This window comes from Protopterus annectens, chromosome 12.part0 (genome assembly GCF_019279795.1).
Source record: "Protopterus annectens isolate FY-2018-M chromosome 12.part0, PAN1.0, whole genome shotgun sequence".
Lineage (NCBI taxonomy): Eukaryota > Metazoa > Chordata > Ceratodontiformes > Protopteridae > Protopterus > Protopterus annectens.
This window is the reverse complement of record NC_056746.1, coordinates 1,121,724,608-1,121,737,939: the sequence shown is the minus strand read 5'-3', so window position 1 is coordinate 1,121,737,939 and position 13,332 is coordinate 1,121,724,608. Positions and strand designations below refer to the sequence as shown.

The 13,332-nt window shown below is 35.9% G+C and overlaps 1 long non-coding RNA gene across 1 annotated transcript in view; it reads left to right on the top strand.

Moving 5' to 3' along the window:
- The window catches only part of LOC122817021, a 113,252-nt gene that overhangs the window by 5,163 nt on the left and 94,757 nt on the right, over positions 1 to 13,332 (top strand). The window contains exon 2 of the long non-coding RNA XR_006367138.1: positions 10,840 to 10,844. This is a non-coding gene — a long non-coding RNA (uncharacterized LOC122817021). The remainder of the gene's footprint in view (positions 1 to 10,839; positions 10,845 to 13,332) is intronic.

The following is a 13,332-nucleotide window of genomic DNA, read 5'->3' as shown; positions in this document are numbered from 1 at the left end:
ATCAGCAGAATTGCACTTAAACAAAAATTTACAATCCTCAATCACCTTGCAGAACCGGTCAGGTTTCTTAGGAGCTGGGGATTAAGAATCAGGAGTTAAACAGGCAGCAGATAAGGTGTTCAAAAGGGCTGCTAAAACAGAAGGAACAGCAGACGGCTTAGGAGACTCCATCTGTAAAAGCTCATACCACCTTTTTTGAATGTCAGAGACCTGGAAGCAATCCCATTTAAAGTACTCCATCACATGAGCAATACTATCCCCAAAGGACAATTATTCCAAGGGGGGACTCTGGCTCAAATAATCCTCTTCCTCAGAACAGCAGTCTAGATGGAAAGGAATGAGAGAGGAGTAAACTAGGGATTTCTCCCTAGAATCCAAGTCATCTTCTGAGGAAATTAAGTTCCCCTAGGCATCTTAACAGGGGTGGAAGACCCTTTGAGGAGGCTTTAAAGCCAGTAAAGCATTGAAGAGACCTGGAGTAAAATCCTGCTATTCACGATGGGGATCTTTAACAGGGGTAATGTGCATATTTTTTAATTGATCAGGACGTCAGTCTAAAAGACTCTTGGTGGTTCAGACCCTTGGCAAGATTCCATAATCGTGGTTGGAATATCTTCCCTTACCAAAATCTGAGGAAAGCTCCTCACCCCCTTAGAAATAATCAGCCAAGGTTCACCATCAATATCCAGAACTGATGATGGAAAAGCCTCAGAGGATGTACAAAAATTCAGATCCATGCTGACCTCCAACATGGTTGCAGCAGAGGAGTAAGAGGCAAGCACCAGTTAGTCTTCAGGGTGCTTACTACCATCTAGAGAGACATCCAGTGGAGGCTGGACAGCAACCAGATCAGGCTTAAGCTTTTTGGCCTTCTTGTCAGAAGGCTAACCCTTGGGATGGGAGGATTTTGCCACAGCACCCTGGGCCAGAGGCTTATGTTGTTGGTTCCCAAGGTATATGGATAAGGATTTTTTGGGAGTGTAGTGAGCTGGCAGACTTTAGGGATCCCCTGCAGACTACTCTGTCAGAGATGCTGGGTGGGCAGATTAGACTGACTGGGGCGATGATTTTTTGGGTTCTGCTACAGAATCGGAACTGCCTTGACATACTAAAGTTGCCAAGTCTAATTATGGTGGCTGCCAAAAAAAGCAATTACTAGAAAATGGAAATCAAAGTCTAGACAAAGTTTACTAGAAGTAGTGACTACAGTAACAGAGATAAAACAAATGGAATTGGGATCTTTAGAAAAGGGAAGCAGCAAACTACATAGGAAAAATGGAATTGTGGTACCAATACATGCACAGCAGGCAGGATTTGAATGAGCCATATAATGCTTAACTGACAATGAATAAGTAATGTATAATGTTTGCAACTGCATTTGTTTCAATGGTGTCTATCATGTATACTGTTGCACCTAAAGTGGTATCATTTTGTATGTTTTTCATTTATATAAATGTAAGATTGTCTTTGTCATATGTGAAAATTTAATTTTTTTTTTCTCAAAAATTTTTTTATTAATTATATGAATAGCAAGACAATTAAAAGATTATACATAACAAGAAGGCATAAATGAACATATAAAAATTCATCTAGTGATAACAACCTTCATGAGATTTTGATAAATTATTTAGAAATAAAACATACACCATATGTACACTATATACAAGTTAGGCAACCTGAGAGAAAAAAAAAAAAAATATTTAACATTAACTATTTAATATGTTTAGAACCTTTTCTAACACAACCTTTCTAATAGCTTTTTTATTGGACTCCCACCTAAGTATCTTTGAGCATCAATAAATTTAAAAGCCATTTTCTGGAAAGTAACCCATTTTAATTTAGAACGATCAATCCAATTTTGTATTATATAAAGTTTTAGTAATGAGCAAATAAAAATGATAACATGAATATCAACTTTTGAAAGATGAATCAATGGAATATGTAGAATAGCAAATTCCCACGTCAACGTGGATTTTTGATATCCCATTTTCTGCAGTCTGACTTTCAAAGATGTCCACAATCTGTGAGAAAAATGACAATACCATAGAATATGAAGGAGGTCTGCTTGGGGATGAGAACAGCATGAACACGAAGGGGACTTATTTGGGTTAAATTTGTTTAATTTGATTGGGGTAAAGTAGGCATCATTATTAATCATTGTGTGTATGCTAATTTTTTAAAGGGGATAAATTCCTTAGTGTGTCTAATAGCCAGGACTTTCTGAGATTCTGACAATTGGGAATTATAATTCAACCAAATATTAGATAAAAGACAGTTGTGGTCCATCATTAAAGAATTAATTAATTTATATGAGTTTGAGAGCATTTTATCAGATGATGAAAGTATTTTGATAATCGTGTTAAGGTTTTTCAATTGTGAGTCTATGGGGACCAGACATACAAATTTGTTTTTAATTATTGCTCTTAGTTGTGTAAGAATTGGTGAGTAATTCCAGTTTACTTTCAATAACTTATGCCAGTCAGATAAAGGCAAGTCAAGATATTTCAAAACATCTCCTACTTTTAGATTTTTAATTAAAGGATAGTTTGTTAAGTTCAAAAGTTTATTGTCCAATAATATATTTGGGTTTAGATGAATTGGCTGAACATGGTGCGAGATCTTTTCTAGTTTACACATTTTGAGTAAGGTTTGGAAATCTCTAATCTTTTGTTTAAATACTGTAGATATATTTTTAATAAATAAACTATCCAGAGAGATAAAGGGAATAGCTTCAGGATTTAAATTATTAGAAAAGACATAATTATACCATAATTTTATCCATAAAGAGTGATTTGGATAAGAAGTGTTATTGAATTTAGAGATAGTAAGAAGCTTATTGGATGAGACAATCAAATAATAGAGATAAAGATTAGGTAAACCCAAACCTCCCTTGTCCTTCGAAAATGCCAATCTAGAATAGGAAATTCTAACAGATTTAGGGAACCATATGAATTTTGCCAAAGCTTTATTTACAGACTCAAAAATTTTTTTTGAAATTATCTGATCAGATGATGAGAATTGGTAAAGAAATTTAGGCAGAATATTCATTTTAATAATGGCCACCCTTGAAAGAAATGAAAGGTTTAGATGCTTCCATCTGTCCATATCAGACAATATAGAGTTCCATAATTTATTAATATTATTTTGAAAGGAAGATCTATTATTGTGTTCTAAATTGATTCCTAAATATTTTATATTATAAGTAAACTGAAAATGATCGCCTGGAAACAAAAAAGATTTGTGTGCTAAATGATTTAAGGGAAAAATATGAGTTTTGTAGAATTTAAAAGATAGTTGGAAACCAAAGAAAAATAATCAATAGAATTCATTATTTTTCTGTAATCAGATAATGGAGTTTGAAAGTAGATTACTAAATCATCCAAAAAGCAGAGAAATGAATATTAGTATTAAGAATTCTAGGGATGTTATGAAAAGTATTTTGAGTAATAAACAATAGCAAAGGTTCTAAATAAATGTTGAAAAGAAAAGGGGACAATGGACAACCTTGTCTTGTTCCTTTAGTGATCTTTATCGGAGCAGAAAATTGACCATTAATGTATAGTCTAGTAAACATATTCTTGTATAAAACTTTTAAAAAATTTATAAAGAATAAGAGAATATTAAAACATAACATAGTTTGAAATAGAAAGTTCCAACATACTCTGTCAAAGGCATTTGATGCATCTATAATCAAAGCATATATAGGGTTTGGATTTTTCTTAATGAAATGAAGTATAGTCTCTAAAGATAGAGTATTATCCCAAGCATGTCTCTGAGACATAAAACCTGATTGATCTGACGAGATAATTGAGGGTAAAATCTGTTTCAATCTGTTAGCCAGAATAGATGACAGAATCTTAATATCCACGTTAATTAAAGAAATGGGTCTATAATTTACTGGGTCAGATTTATCTTTATTTATTTAGAATTAGAATGGTTTTGGATGTGTTCCAATGAATATCTGAGATATCATTAACTCTTATGTGATTGTAAACTTTAAATAGAAAGGGAAGAACTACCAATTTGAAAGTTTTGAAAATTCTGGAGTAAAACCATCAAGTCCCGGAGATTTACCCAATTTAAGATTATCTATTGAATCAGAGATTTCTTGTACCGATATAGGGGTAGAAAGTAGTTTTTGCTGATTATCATTAAGTTTAGGGAACTGCAAAGAGTCTAAAAAGAATTTTGAGTGATTATCTTTAACAGAATTAGAAGAACCTGAATATAACTCAGTGTAAAGAGAGGTGAAAAGTTGAATAATCTCTTCATCAGTATTATATAATCTGTTATTATAAGATAAAGATGTAATATTTGGATTTCTGAAGTTAACTTTAATAATTCTCGCTAACAATTTAGATGGAACCTGGGCCCACTCTGAATATGAAGCAAGTAGCTTTTGTTCAGCTAAGGAGAGGTTATTTTGGTGAAGCAGAATTAAATCTTTCTGACAATCAAAATTTGTTTTTCTAAAGTAGCATCATAGTTCAGACAAAGATGATTTTCCAACGAAGAAATTCTTGATTTTAAGAATTCCTCTTTCTTAAAGTATTGTTTTTGAAAAAGCAGCTTTACTAATAAATAAACCTCTTAATCTTGCTTTACATGCAGCCCATTGTATGTCATAAGGAATGTCAGATGATTCAAGACTATTCACCATTTCATTTAGGATTTCTGAAGCTTGTTTGCAAATATCTTCATTTGACAATAAGTTATTATTTAAGGTCCACTTATTAAACATAGTTTTATTTTTGATATTGGGTTTTATGTTCAATTTTAGTGAAATTCTTGAGTGATCCGAAAAGAATCTGGGTTCTGTAGTAAAGTCCACAATATATTTTGAAATGTAATCTGAAATTAGAAAGAAGTCTAATCTGGACCACGAATGATAGCACTTAGAATAATAAGTATATATATCATTCTTGTTTATACTTTTAACAGTGCAGAGGGGATCTATTAAATTATATTCTGTCATCAAATCATTTATAGCCAGAGTAGATTGAAGATTATAGGTGACAGTGGAGCGAACGATCAATTACAGGGTTTATAACTGCATTCCAGTCACCACCCACTATAATATGATGATCCTTATAGGATGCAAGAATATTGTAAATTTTAAAATGAACAAATGTTGTGAATTACATGGGCCATATAGATTTAAAATTAATAAGGGTTTGTTCAAACCAGCAATAGAAGTGGTAAATAAGCACCACCTCCCCTCATCATCAAATTTCTCATCAATAATATTCCCAATGAATTTTTGTTTAATGATTATAGCTACACCTCTGGAGTTAGATGAGTCACCTGAAGCTATAATCTTTTGATCCATTTTTAACTCTTTATTCCAATCAATACGTGAAATATGGGTCTCTTGAATAAAACAAATGTTCGCCTGTGATTTAAAGATCATATGAAATAATAGTGACTTTTTCGCTTTATCTTGAATGCCTCTAACATTCCAAGAATCTAAAATTATGTCAACAGGCATATTCTACAAGTATAATCATTATTGATGCTATAAAAGTGAACTCAAGGTGCAAATCCAACACAACATTAAAAAGAAGAAGAAAAAATAAAAGAAAAACAGTCTTTAAGTATTCAAGCAAGTCATCAAATAACATTTGTTGAAAAAAAAGAAAAAGGTTTTTCAAGAACCATGAAATGTATAATAATAACCTTTATCCTAACCCTAGTGCCTACCCACCAATCCCCTGTGATAAAGGAAGAGCAGAAGAACATAAAAAACATTGTAATTATAGATAATAATAACCTCAAGTTAGAATACAAATTACTCAAAGGAAGCCTAACATAACATAAAGTCTAAGTAATACTACTAAAATATATACAAAATTAACTAATTTCAAGACGTCCAACATGCTTAATCCCTACTTCTAATACTAATCTAAAGCTCCTATCCTTAAATTGAAATTTATAGTGATTAAATGTATTTCCTCAAGTATTTCAAGAGAAAGAGAAACAAGTAAATAATAAATAAATCACACTCTGCTTAACTAGAACACTCTATCATAAGAAGTAATACAATTAAAACTGAAAGATATGTAAGATAACATATATAAGTATAACAAAACCAACTGGTAACATTATAAGTAAATAAGCATAGCATTACTGAACTAAAGATAATAGTCATGCACTATCTACTGAACCTTCTTTAGTACTTTAGTGATAATTTCATTAATCAACATGACCATTAGTATGATAAAAGCACTAATACCTGTAGAATGAGTATTTAGTTATAGTTCAAATAAAGCAAAAAACAACTACCAAGCAACCATATCTCAAAATGAAAAACAATTCAGTCTGGAGATGCATCTATTAACTAGATAATAGTAGTACAGGAACTATTCAAAATGAAATATTATAAGCTGTAAGGTTTTTAACACTAGTTAATATACATGAATAAAGTATAATTATATTATTAAATAGTAACTTAAACAGCATCATATATATTAGACTGAATGTACAACAATGTGCATACATATAATTTTAAATCTACTTTTTGAATATTTTACTAATGACTCTGTTAGGTTATGTAGCCATACTATTCTTCTAAGCTATAGATGTAACATAGCAAAACAGCATGAAAAGACAAGACTTTTAAAGTAAACATTTTGAACATCTAATTAAAACAGAAACAAGCAAGCTAAATGCAGTAAATCTAAGGGCTTAAATATATACAGGTAGATTCAGCTAATCATATTAAAGATAGTTATTTCAAACCTTTCAAATAAGTAAAGGCTTTCTTAAACATAAACTACTAATCATAAATATCACATCCAGCCTCTGAGAAGAAAGAGAGCAGAGAATAGAAAGAACATGAAACTTTCATATGAACAGGTATACTTTGTAACATTTGTCAAATTAAACACTTCAGTATAATATAAAATATTGTATGAAAAAATATTCTGAATAGGAAAATATGTTCATTTCTTTACACATCCTTTAGAATTTTAATATATAAAACTAACCTGTTCATTTGTTTCCAGAAACATTTTCACTCTTTATGAAAGTAGCAGCTTTGAAGTCATGCAGACACACTAAAAGTCACTGAATATATTATGTGACATGAATCTGTTTAAATTTAAAAAGCAACCTTCATTTATGAAGAGAAAACACTTTAAATAATAGCCAGATCTATTAAAAAGTTAGCGCTATTGAATACTTGTTGAAAACAAGCAGACTTGTGTATTTGAAACTGTCCTTCTTTCCTCACAAATGATGACATCACCATCCATCTCAAGAGAGACTGTAGTGTGCGCATGTTCATGCAGAGCATCAGCTGGAACTCTGAGGGGAAGATTTTCTTGCTAGAATGTTGAGATGGAATGTTTTTCCTCCAAAATCATTTAGCTTACACAGAAGGCTGTAACTCAAAAGCTTGTAGTAAAATTAACATATTATCTATTTACACAGCAAGCATATGTGAGAGAAAGAGAAAAAAGTAAATACAGCAATTTAAATGCTTCTATTAATCCACACAAATCTAACAAGCATATATCCTGTCACTGCACAATGTCACACCAAATCCATCATGTGTAAATTACATGACAAGTTCTTAAGCTAATATAATTATGTCACACCAGAATTACAAATCATGTAACACAAATATTGTCAGAGTAAAGAAATGAAAAGATCAAACCTTATTGTAGTTCTTTAACAGTAGAATATTAAGATACAGTGTCAGGAAGCTTTTTAAATGTTTTAAGAAAAATGTATTTTGCATCTTTAGGATCTGAACATACAAATCTTTTGTCATTAGCTGTGAAAGACAAGGTATTAGGATAAGCCATTCGAATCTAATCCCTCTTTATCAAGTCAGCACAATAGGGGCTAGTTTTTGTCTATTTAATTTGATCTGTGCAGGAAGATCTTGGGAAAATGATAGTTTGTGAGACTTCCATATGAATTGTTTCTTTGTTTTAGCAGTTTCTAGGATCTGGAAAGTGTCTTGAAAGTTTAGTAACTTAGTATAAATTAACCTTGGTGTGGAAGAATCTTGCTTTGTACGCAGTGCTCTGTGTGCTCTCTCTACAATTATAGATTTTGAAGAAGCTTCACAATTTAACAGTGTTTCAAAGATATTTTTAGTCACAGATAACAAGTTTTTATTGTCATAAGATTCAGGTAAACCACGAATAATGATGTTATTTCTTGACTCCTGGCTTCCAGATCCAATATTTTAGCTTGTAAATCTGAAATAGTTTTATCTCTAGATTTAAAGTCACTTTCCAATAAGTCTGTTTTAACCTCCAAAGCTAAGATTTTATTTTCAATAGTAACAATACTATCGTTTATTTGCTTTAAAGATTTACTAAAGTCTGCAAACTGTTCTGAAAAGTTTTGTATAGCACTTTGGATTGGTTTTAATGCTATTTTTAGTTCTTCTAAAAGGAAATTTGAGCCATTTAAATCTTTATTACTTACATTAATAGTTTCTGTAGGTTGTCTAGATGATTTCAGTCTTTTTGAACCTGAATCTTTTTCAGGAGAGAGCATTGAAGTATATTTGGCCTTTGTAGGCTGAGTCTCCATGGAGTCAGATTTTGTAGCCATGCCAAGAAATGGAATGCAGTCAACAGGATACCAGGAACCAGGAACAGACTGGAGCAGTAGGAGTCCCAGCAGCAGAGAGACCAAGAATGTTCTGAGGTAAAATAAATCCCAGGATAATAAGTCCAGAAGAAAAAATAATCCAAATGCGTAGAAAAAGATTTATAAAATCTTTTAGTATAAAAAATTTGAGGAAAACGGTTGATATAAAGTTGTAAAAAAAACCAAAAGTTAAATAGCTGTGAGGAGCTCAGAGAGTAAGGACTAGACTAGTCGGCGGCCATCTTGGAATGATATGTGAAAATTTAATAAAGATGTTTGGAGTGAAACAAAAGGTATACGGATAAGGAAAAAAAAAAAAAAAAGCAACTACAAAGGGCCTTAGAGCACTGAGTATGGTTGTGGGAATGTCTAAGCAAAAAAGACACTGGTCGTGATGGGGAATCTGCCTCCCACACTGACATTTTCCCTTCTTGGATGACATGGACACAAGTACAACAAAAGAAAAAAAAAGACAGAATAAACCCTAACAGGGCACTTATCTGAAGACGGCTTGGTAACCAGCACAGCAGAAAAGTGTTCAGACTGACATTCGAAAAGTTCTTTCGAACTGGCGGCAAAGAAGCTCCGAGTGTTTGCATCTGTACATCACCTATATGTCCTATGCCTTATGCATGCAGCATTAATGTGACATATGGCATCTATAAAATCTAAAGGCTTTGGGATACCGGTCGGTTATTGAGCTATCCTCGGCAGGAGATCCCTTATGCAAAGAATACTGTAACAGTGATGCAACGGCATTTACAAAAATACCTCAACTTTGAAAGGTTTAGCTGGAAACCATATTCAATAAAAGCACAAAGCAGCCCTTTATGTTACAGGAACTGTAGCCTCTATTAATGGATTATGATGAAATTACAAGAAGTTTTACAACCAACAGTACAGAACAAGAAATCAGAAGGTCCACTTAGCTGTCAGAAAACTATGCAAGGTCAAAGATAGAGGGCAATGAAACTGTAAACAGTAGTCACAGAAGCTGATACAAACTGTAACTTGACTGAGGAAGTGAGAACAGTCTGAGCAATCCACACCCTAACTCAGAAGTAAAATATTTCTTGTTGGAGTAAAGCATTATCCACAAAGTGAAGGTAAGACTTCACGTGTAAGTCAATATTACTCACCTCTGTGCATTGTCTACCTTCACAGCCAGAACCTATTACTTAAAACTCAAATGACACACCACTGTGGTAGAACAAGGGTAAAGGAAATGAGTGAGCATTTTACAATAAATAGCAAAACACAGTTGTGTATTTAAGAAATTTTTTAGTGCCTGGCAAAAAAAGACCATACAATATGAACCAAGAGAACCTTGTAAGAGCTACAACACTGGGACCCACCTTTCCCATTAGTCCATGCACAGGTATTTACCAGTGAGGTCCTTGTGGACAGGGGATCCATAAAAATGATCAATTACTGTCTGCCGCTCATCATCTGCAATGCAAAAGCTGCAAGACAGGTACAATGTGTGCTTGGAGTAAGGATATTATATACTTATGTAAATGTACATTGTGTATATATAGGTTCATTGGTTCATAGGATGATACTAGGCTATTGGCCCAGAGGCTTGTAAGCCTACCCAAGAATTTTGCCCATGTTCCCACAAAGTCAGCATCTGTTTCCCCTGTTCAGCAGACAAACAAGTGGGATCCCAGGGGTGGATTTTCTGTTTCCCATCCAGTCGTTCAGGTTCTTCTTAAAGGGGGCTAGTAAGGTACTCCACTTGACACAGACAAAGTTTATTCCACAGATGTGGTAGTCTTTGGGACACAAATCTATCCCACCAACAAGTTCTATTAAATGTCACAGACCAGGTTGAGGCCTTGTGTGTGGGTTGCACAAGTGGAGTTTGACTTACGGATATGCAGCAATTCCATCAAAGCTGGGTCTGAGATGGCCTTGTATGCCAGACACAGATCACCGCTAAGCAGTCTGTATGAGACTGAGTAAATGGACAGGGCTTTTAGCCTATCTGTATAGGATAGGTGTTTGAGACCCTGGATTTTCCTGGTCAGGAACCTCTGTGGTCTCTCCAACTGCTGCATGTGCTTGGCAAGGTTCATGCTGAAGAGGGCATTGTATTCGATAATGGGTCTGAAAAGGGAGTAGTACAGGGATGTTATGACCTCCTTGTTCCTGAAAGAAATACCCTTAGGTAAAAGGTGGGCCATGTAGAAAGCCTTCCGTGCAATGGAGGCAATGTGGTGGTTAAAGGTCAGGTTACTATCAACCAGGGTGCTCAAGTCCCTCACTACTGACTGAGTGCTTACTACGTTGTTATTAAGGTGATAATTAGTGGGGATGCCATTTTCCCCAAAAGGAATAATAACGCATTTCTTGGCATTCAGTTTGATGCCATGGTTCTGGCACCAGTCATTAGTTTGTGTAAGGCCCTCTTGGAGGATGTTCACATAACTAGGGGAATTTAAGACAGTGCCCAGCTTGTAGTCATCTGCAAACTTGGTCAGCCACAGACCACTGGTTTTGACTTGCACCTCAGAAAAGTATATCCCAAACAGCAGAGGCCCCAAGACCAATCCTTGGGGTAGACTACTCATTAAGAGTCTACTACTAGAGGTGGCTTCCCCTATTTTGACTGAGTGGGTTCTATCAGTGAGCAGTTAGCTACCCATCTGGTAACATACGGGTTGATGCCTAGCTGGGAGAGTTTATCTACTATGCCCAAGTAGGGAACAGTGTTGAAGGCTTTGGCTAGGTCAAGGTAGGCAGTGTGCACAATCTTCCCCTCGTCCATGGCTTTGACGAGTATTTCAAAGAAGTCAACCAAGTTTAACAGGCATGATCTCCCTTTGATAAAACCAAAGTGTGTGGTCAAGCATTTGGAGGTTGCCAATGTTCTTGTTTATAAGGTCCATGATAATGCGTTCCGTGGCCTTGCAGATCAGGCTAGTTAGGCTGATGGGCCTGTAACTGCCTGGGTCAGTGGACACTCCACCTTTGTGTAGAGGGATGACAGTGGCTATCCTCCATTCAGCTGGGATGAAGACAGTGCTCAGGCTTTGGCTGAATAGGGTGCCTAAAGGAGCTGACAGCTCATGCCTGAGTTCATGTAGGACGCAGCCAGAGATGTTGCTGGGTCCTATGGAGACTTATTTTATGCCTTTGAAAGGGCATTAAAGACCTGCTCACTGGTTCATAGGTTCATAGGTGTGTACTAGGCTAATGGCCCTGGAGCATTTACAAGCCTAGCCCAAAAACAAAATTGCCCAGGCACCATGCCACCCGATGTTAGTTCACAGGCCCACATCCAGTAGTGCAACTGGAATGATCCCTGGAGTGAATTTTCTGTTACCCATCCACTCATCAAGATTTGAGGGAGGGGGGGGGGAGTGCTGGGGATGTCCTAGTTTACTGATGGGGGGGGGTTGACGTTTTCACTGCACCTTTCTGCCAGCAGGTCGGCTATATCTACGGTGTTTCTATATGTGGTGTTCTTCACCACCAGTTCAGAGTATATTTGGGTGTTACCTTTGAGATTGAAGATGTATGTGAAGAAGGCCTTGTGGATGCAGTCAATTTGGACTCAAAATTAGCCTTAGAGGATTTCAACAGTGACCTTTTTTGCTTGTTCAAAGGAGAGATTGTTTCCAACTTGGCACCAGCTCCTTCTTGTTCCTGGACAGCAATTTTTTCCTTTTATTATAGAGTATGTTTACTGCTGCTGTCCACCAGACAGGTTTACTCTTCCTTGAGGAAGATGATTTAGTCCTGTCAGGTATTGCTGAATCCATACACCTATGTGGGTGCTCATATAGTTTTTTTGTGTAGGCTTAAACATTAGTGCTAGTTCCAACTGAAGGAATGATGGCTGTGAAGCTGCTTAGACCTGCTCACAGGAGACTGTAGTCAGCTTTGGAAAAGTGTACCGTTTGACCCTGGCGGGGGGGGGGAGCAGGGGAGATAGTGACTTCAAAAGGGATTGCTTTATGGTCGGCTCTTATAAGGAGGATGGCACTGTAGGGGTGCTACAGTGGCTACTCATGTTGCTTAGTACCAGGTCGAGGATCTTTTCACCTCAAGTGGGGGTGTCGACCAGCTTATCCAATGCACTGGCATTGACGAAGTCGAGGAATCTCTGTGCATTCATGTTTGGGCTAGACTCTATGGTTGGGTAGTTAAAGTCACCCAGGATCAGGGTGTACATATACGTATTTATATACATATACATATGTCTACACACACACACACACACACACACACGGCTAGATTCTGGAGATGGATACAGGCCCTTGAATGCAGAACGCGACCTCACTGCTGTGGAAGCAGCCACACATTGGGAATGTGGCTGCAAAGTACCAGCTAGACATAGAAGGTCTCACTTCCATACACAGCAGTGGTTCTGGTACCAGAATTCACAACTGGGAGCAGTCTCACTCCTATTCAGTAGTTGGACTTTGGGGTAGTATGAAGAGGGTGGGGATATTTCACAATCATGTTGTGCACAAGACAGAAGGAGTCAGCGCAAGCAGATGAGAGGATTCCCTCAATGTGGCTGCAAGCCATATACATCTGTCTGTAATTATGCACATAATGGCTACTCGCAGCACTCAGCAGTTGTGGGGACTGCAGAGTATCAAATGACTTAATTCTGATGGGAGGCTTCAATACACATGTATGGAATGACTAAGTAAGTTAATGGTGTGGCAGAGGCAAGACTTATCTCATGTAGACTAATGTGGAAAACAG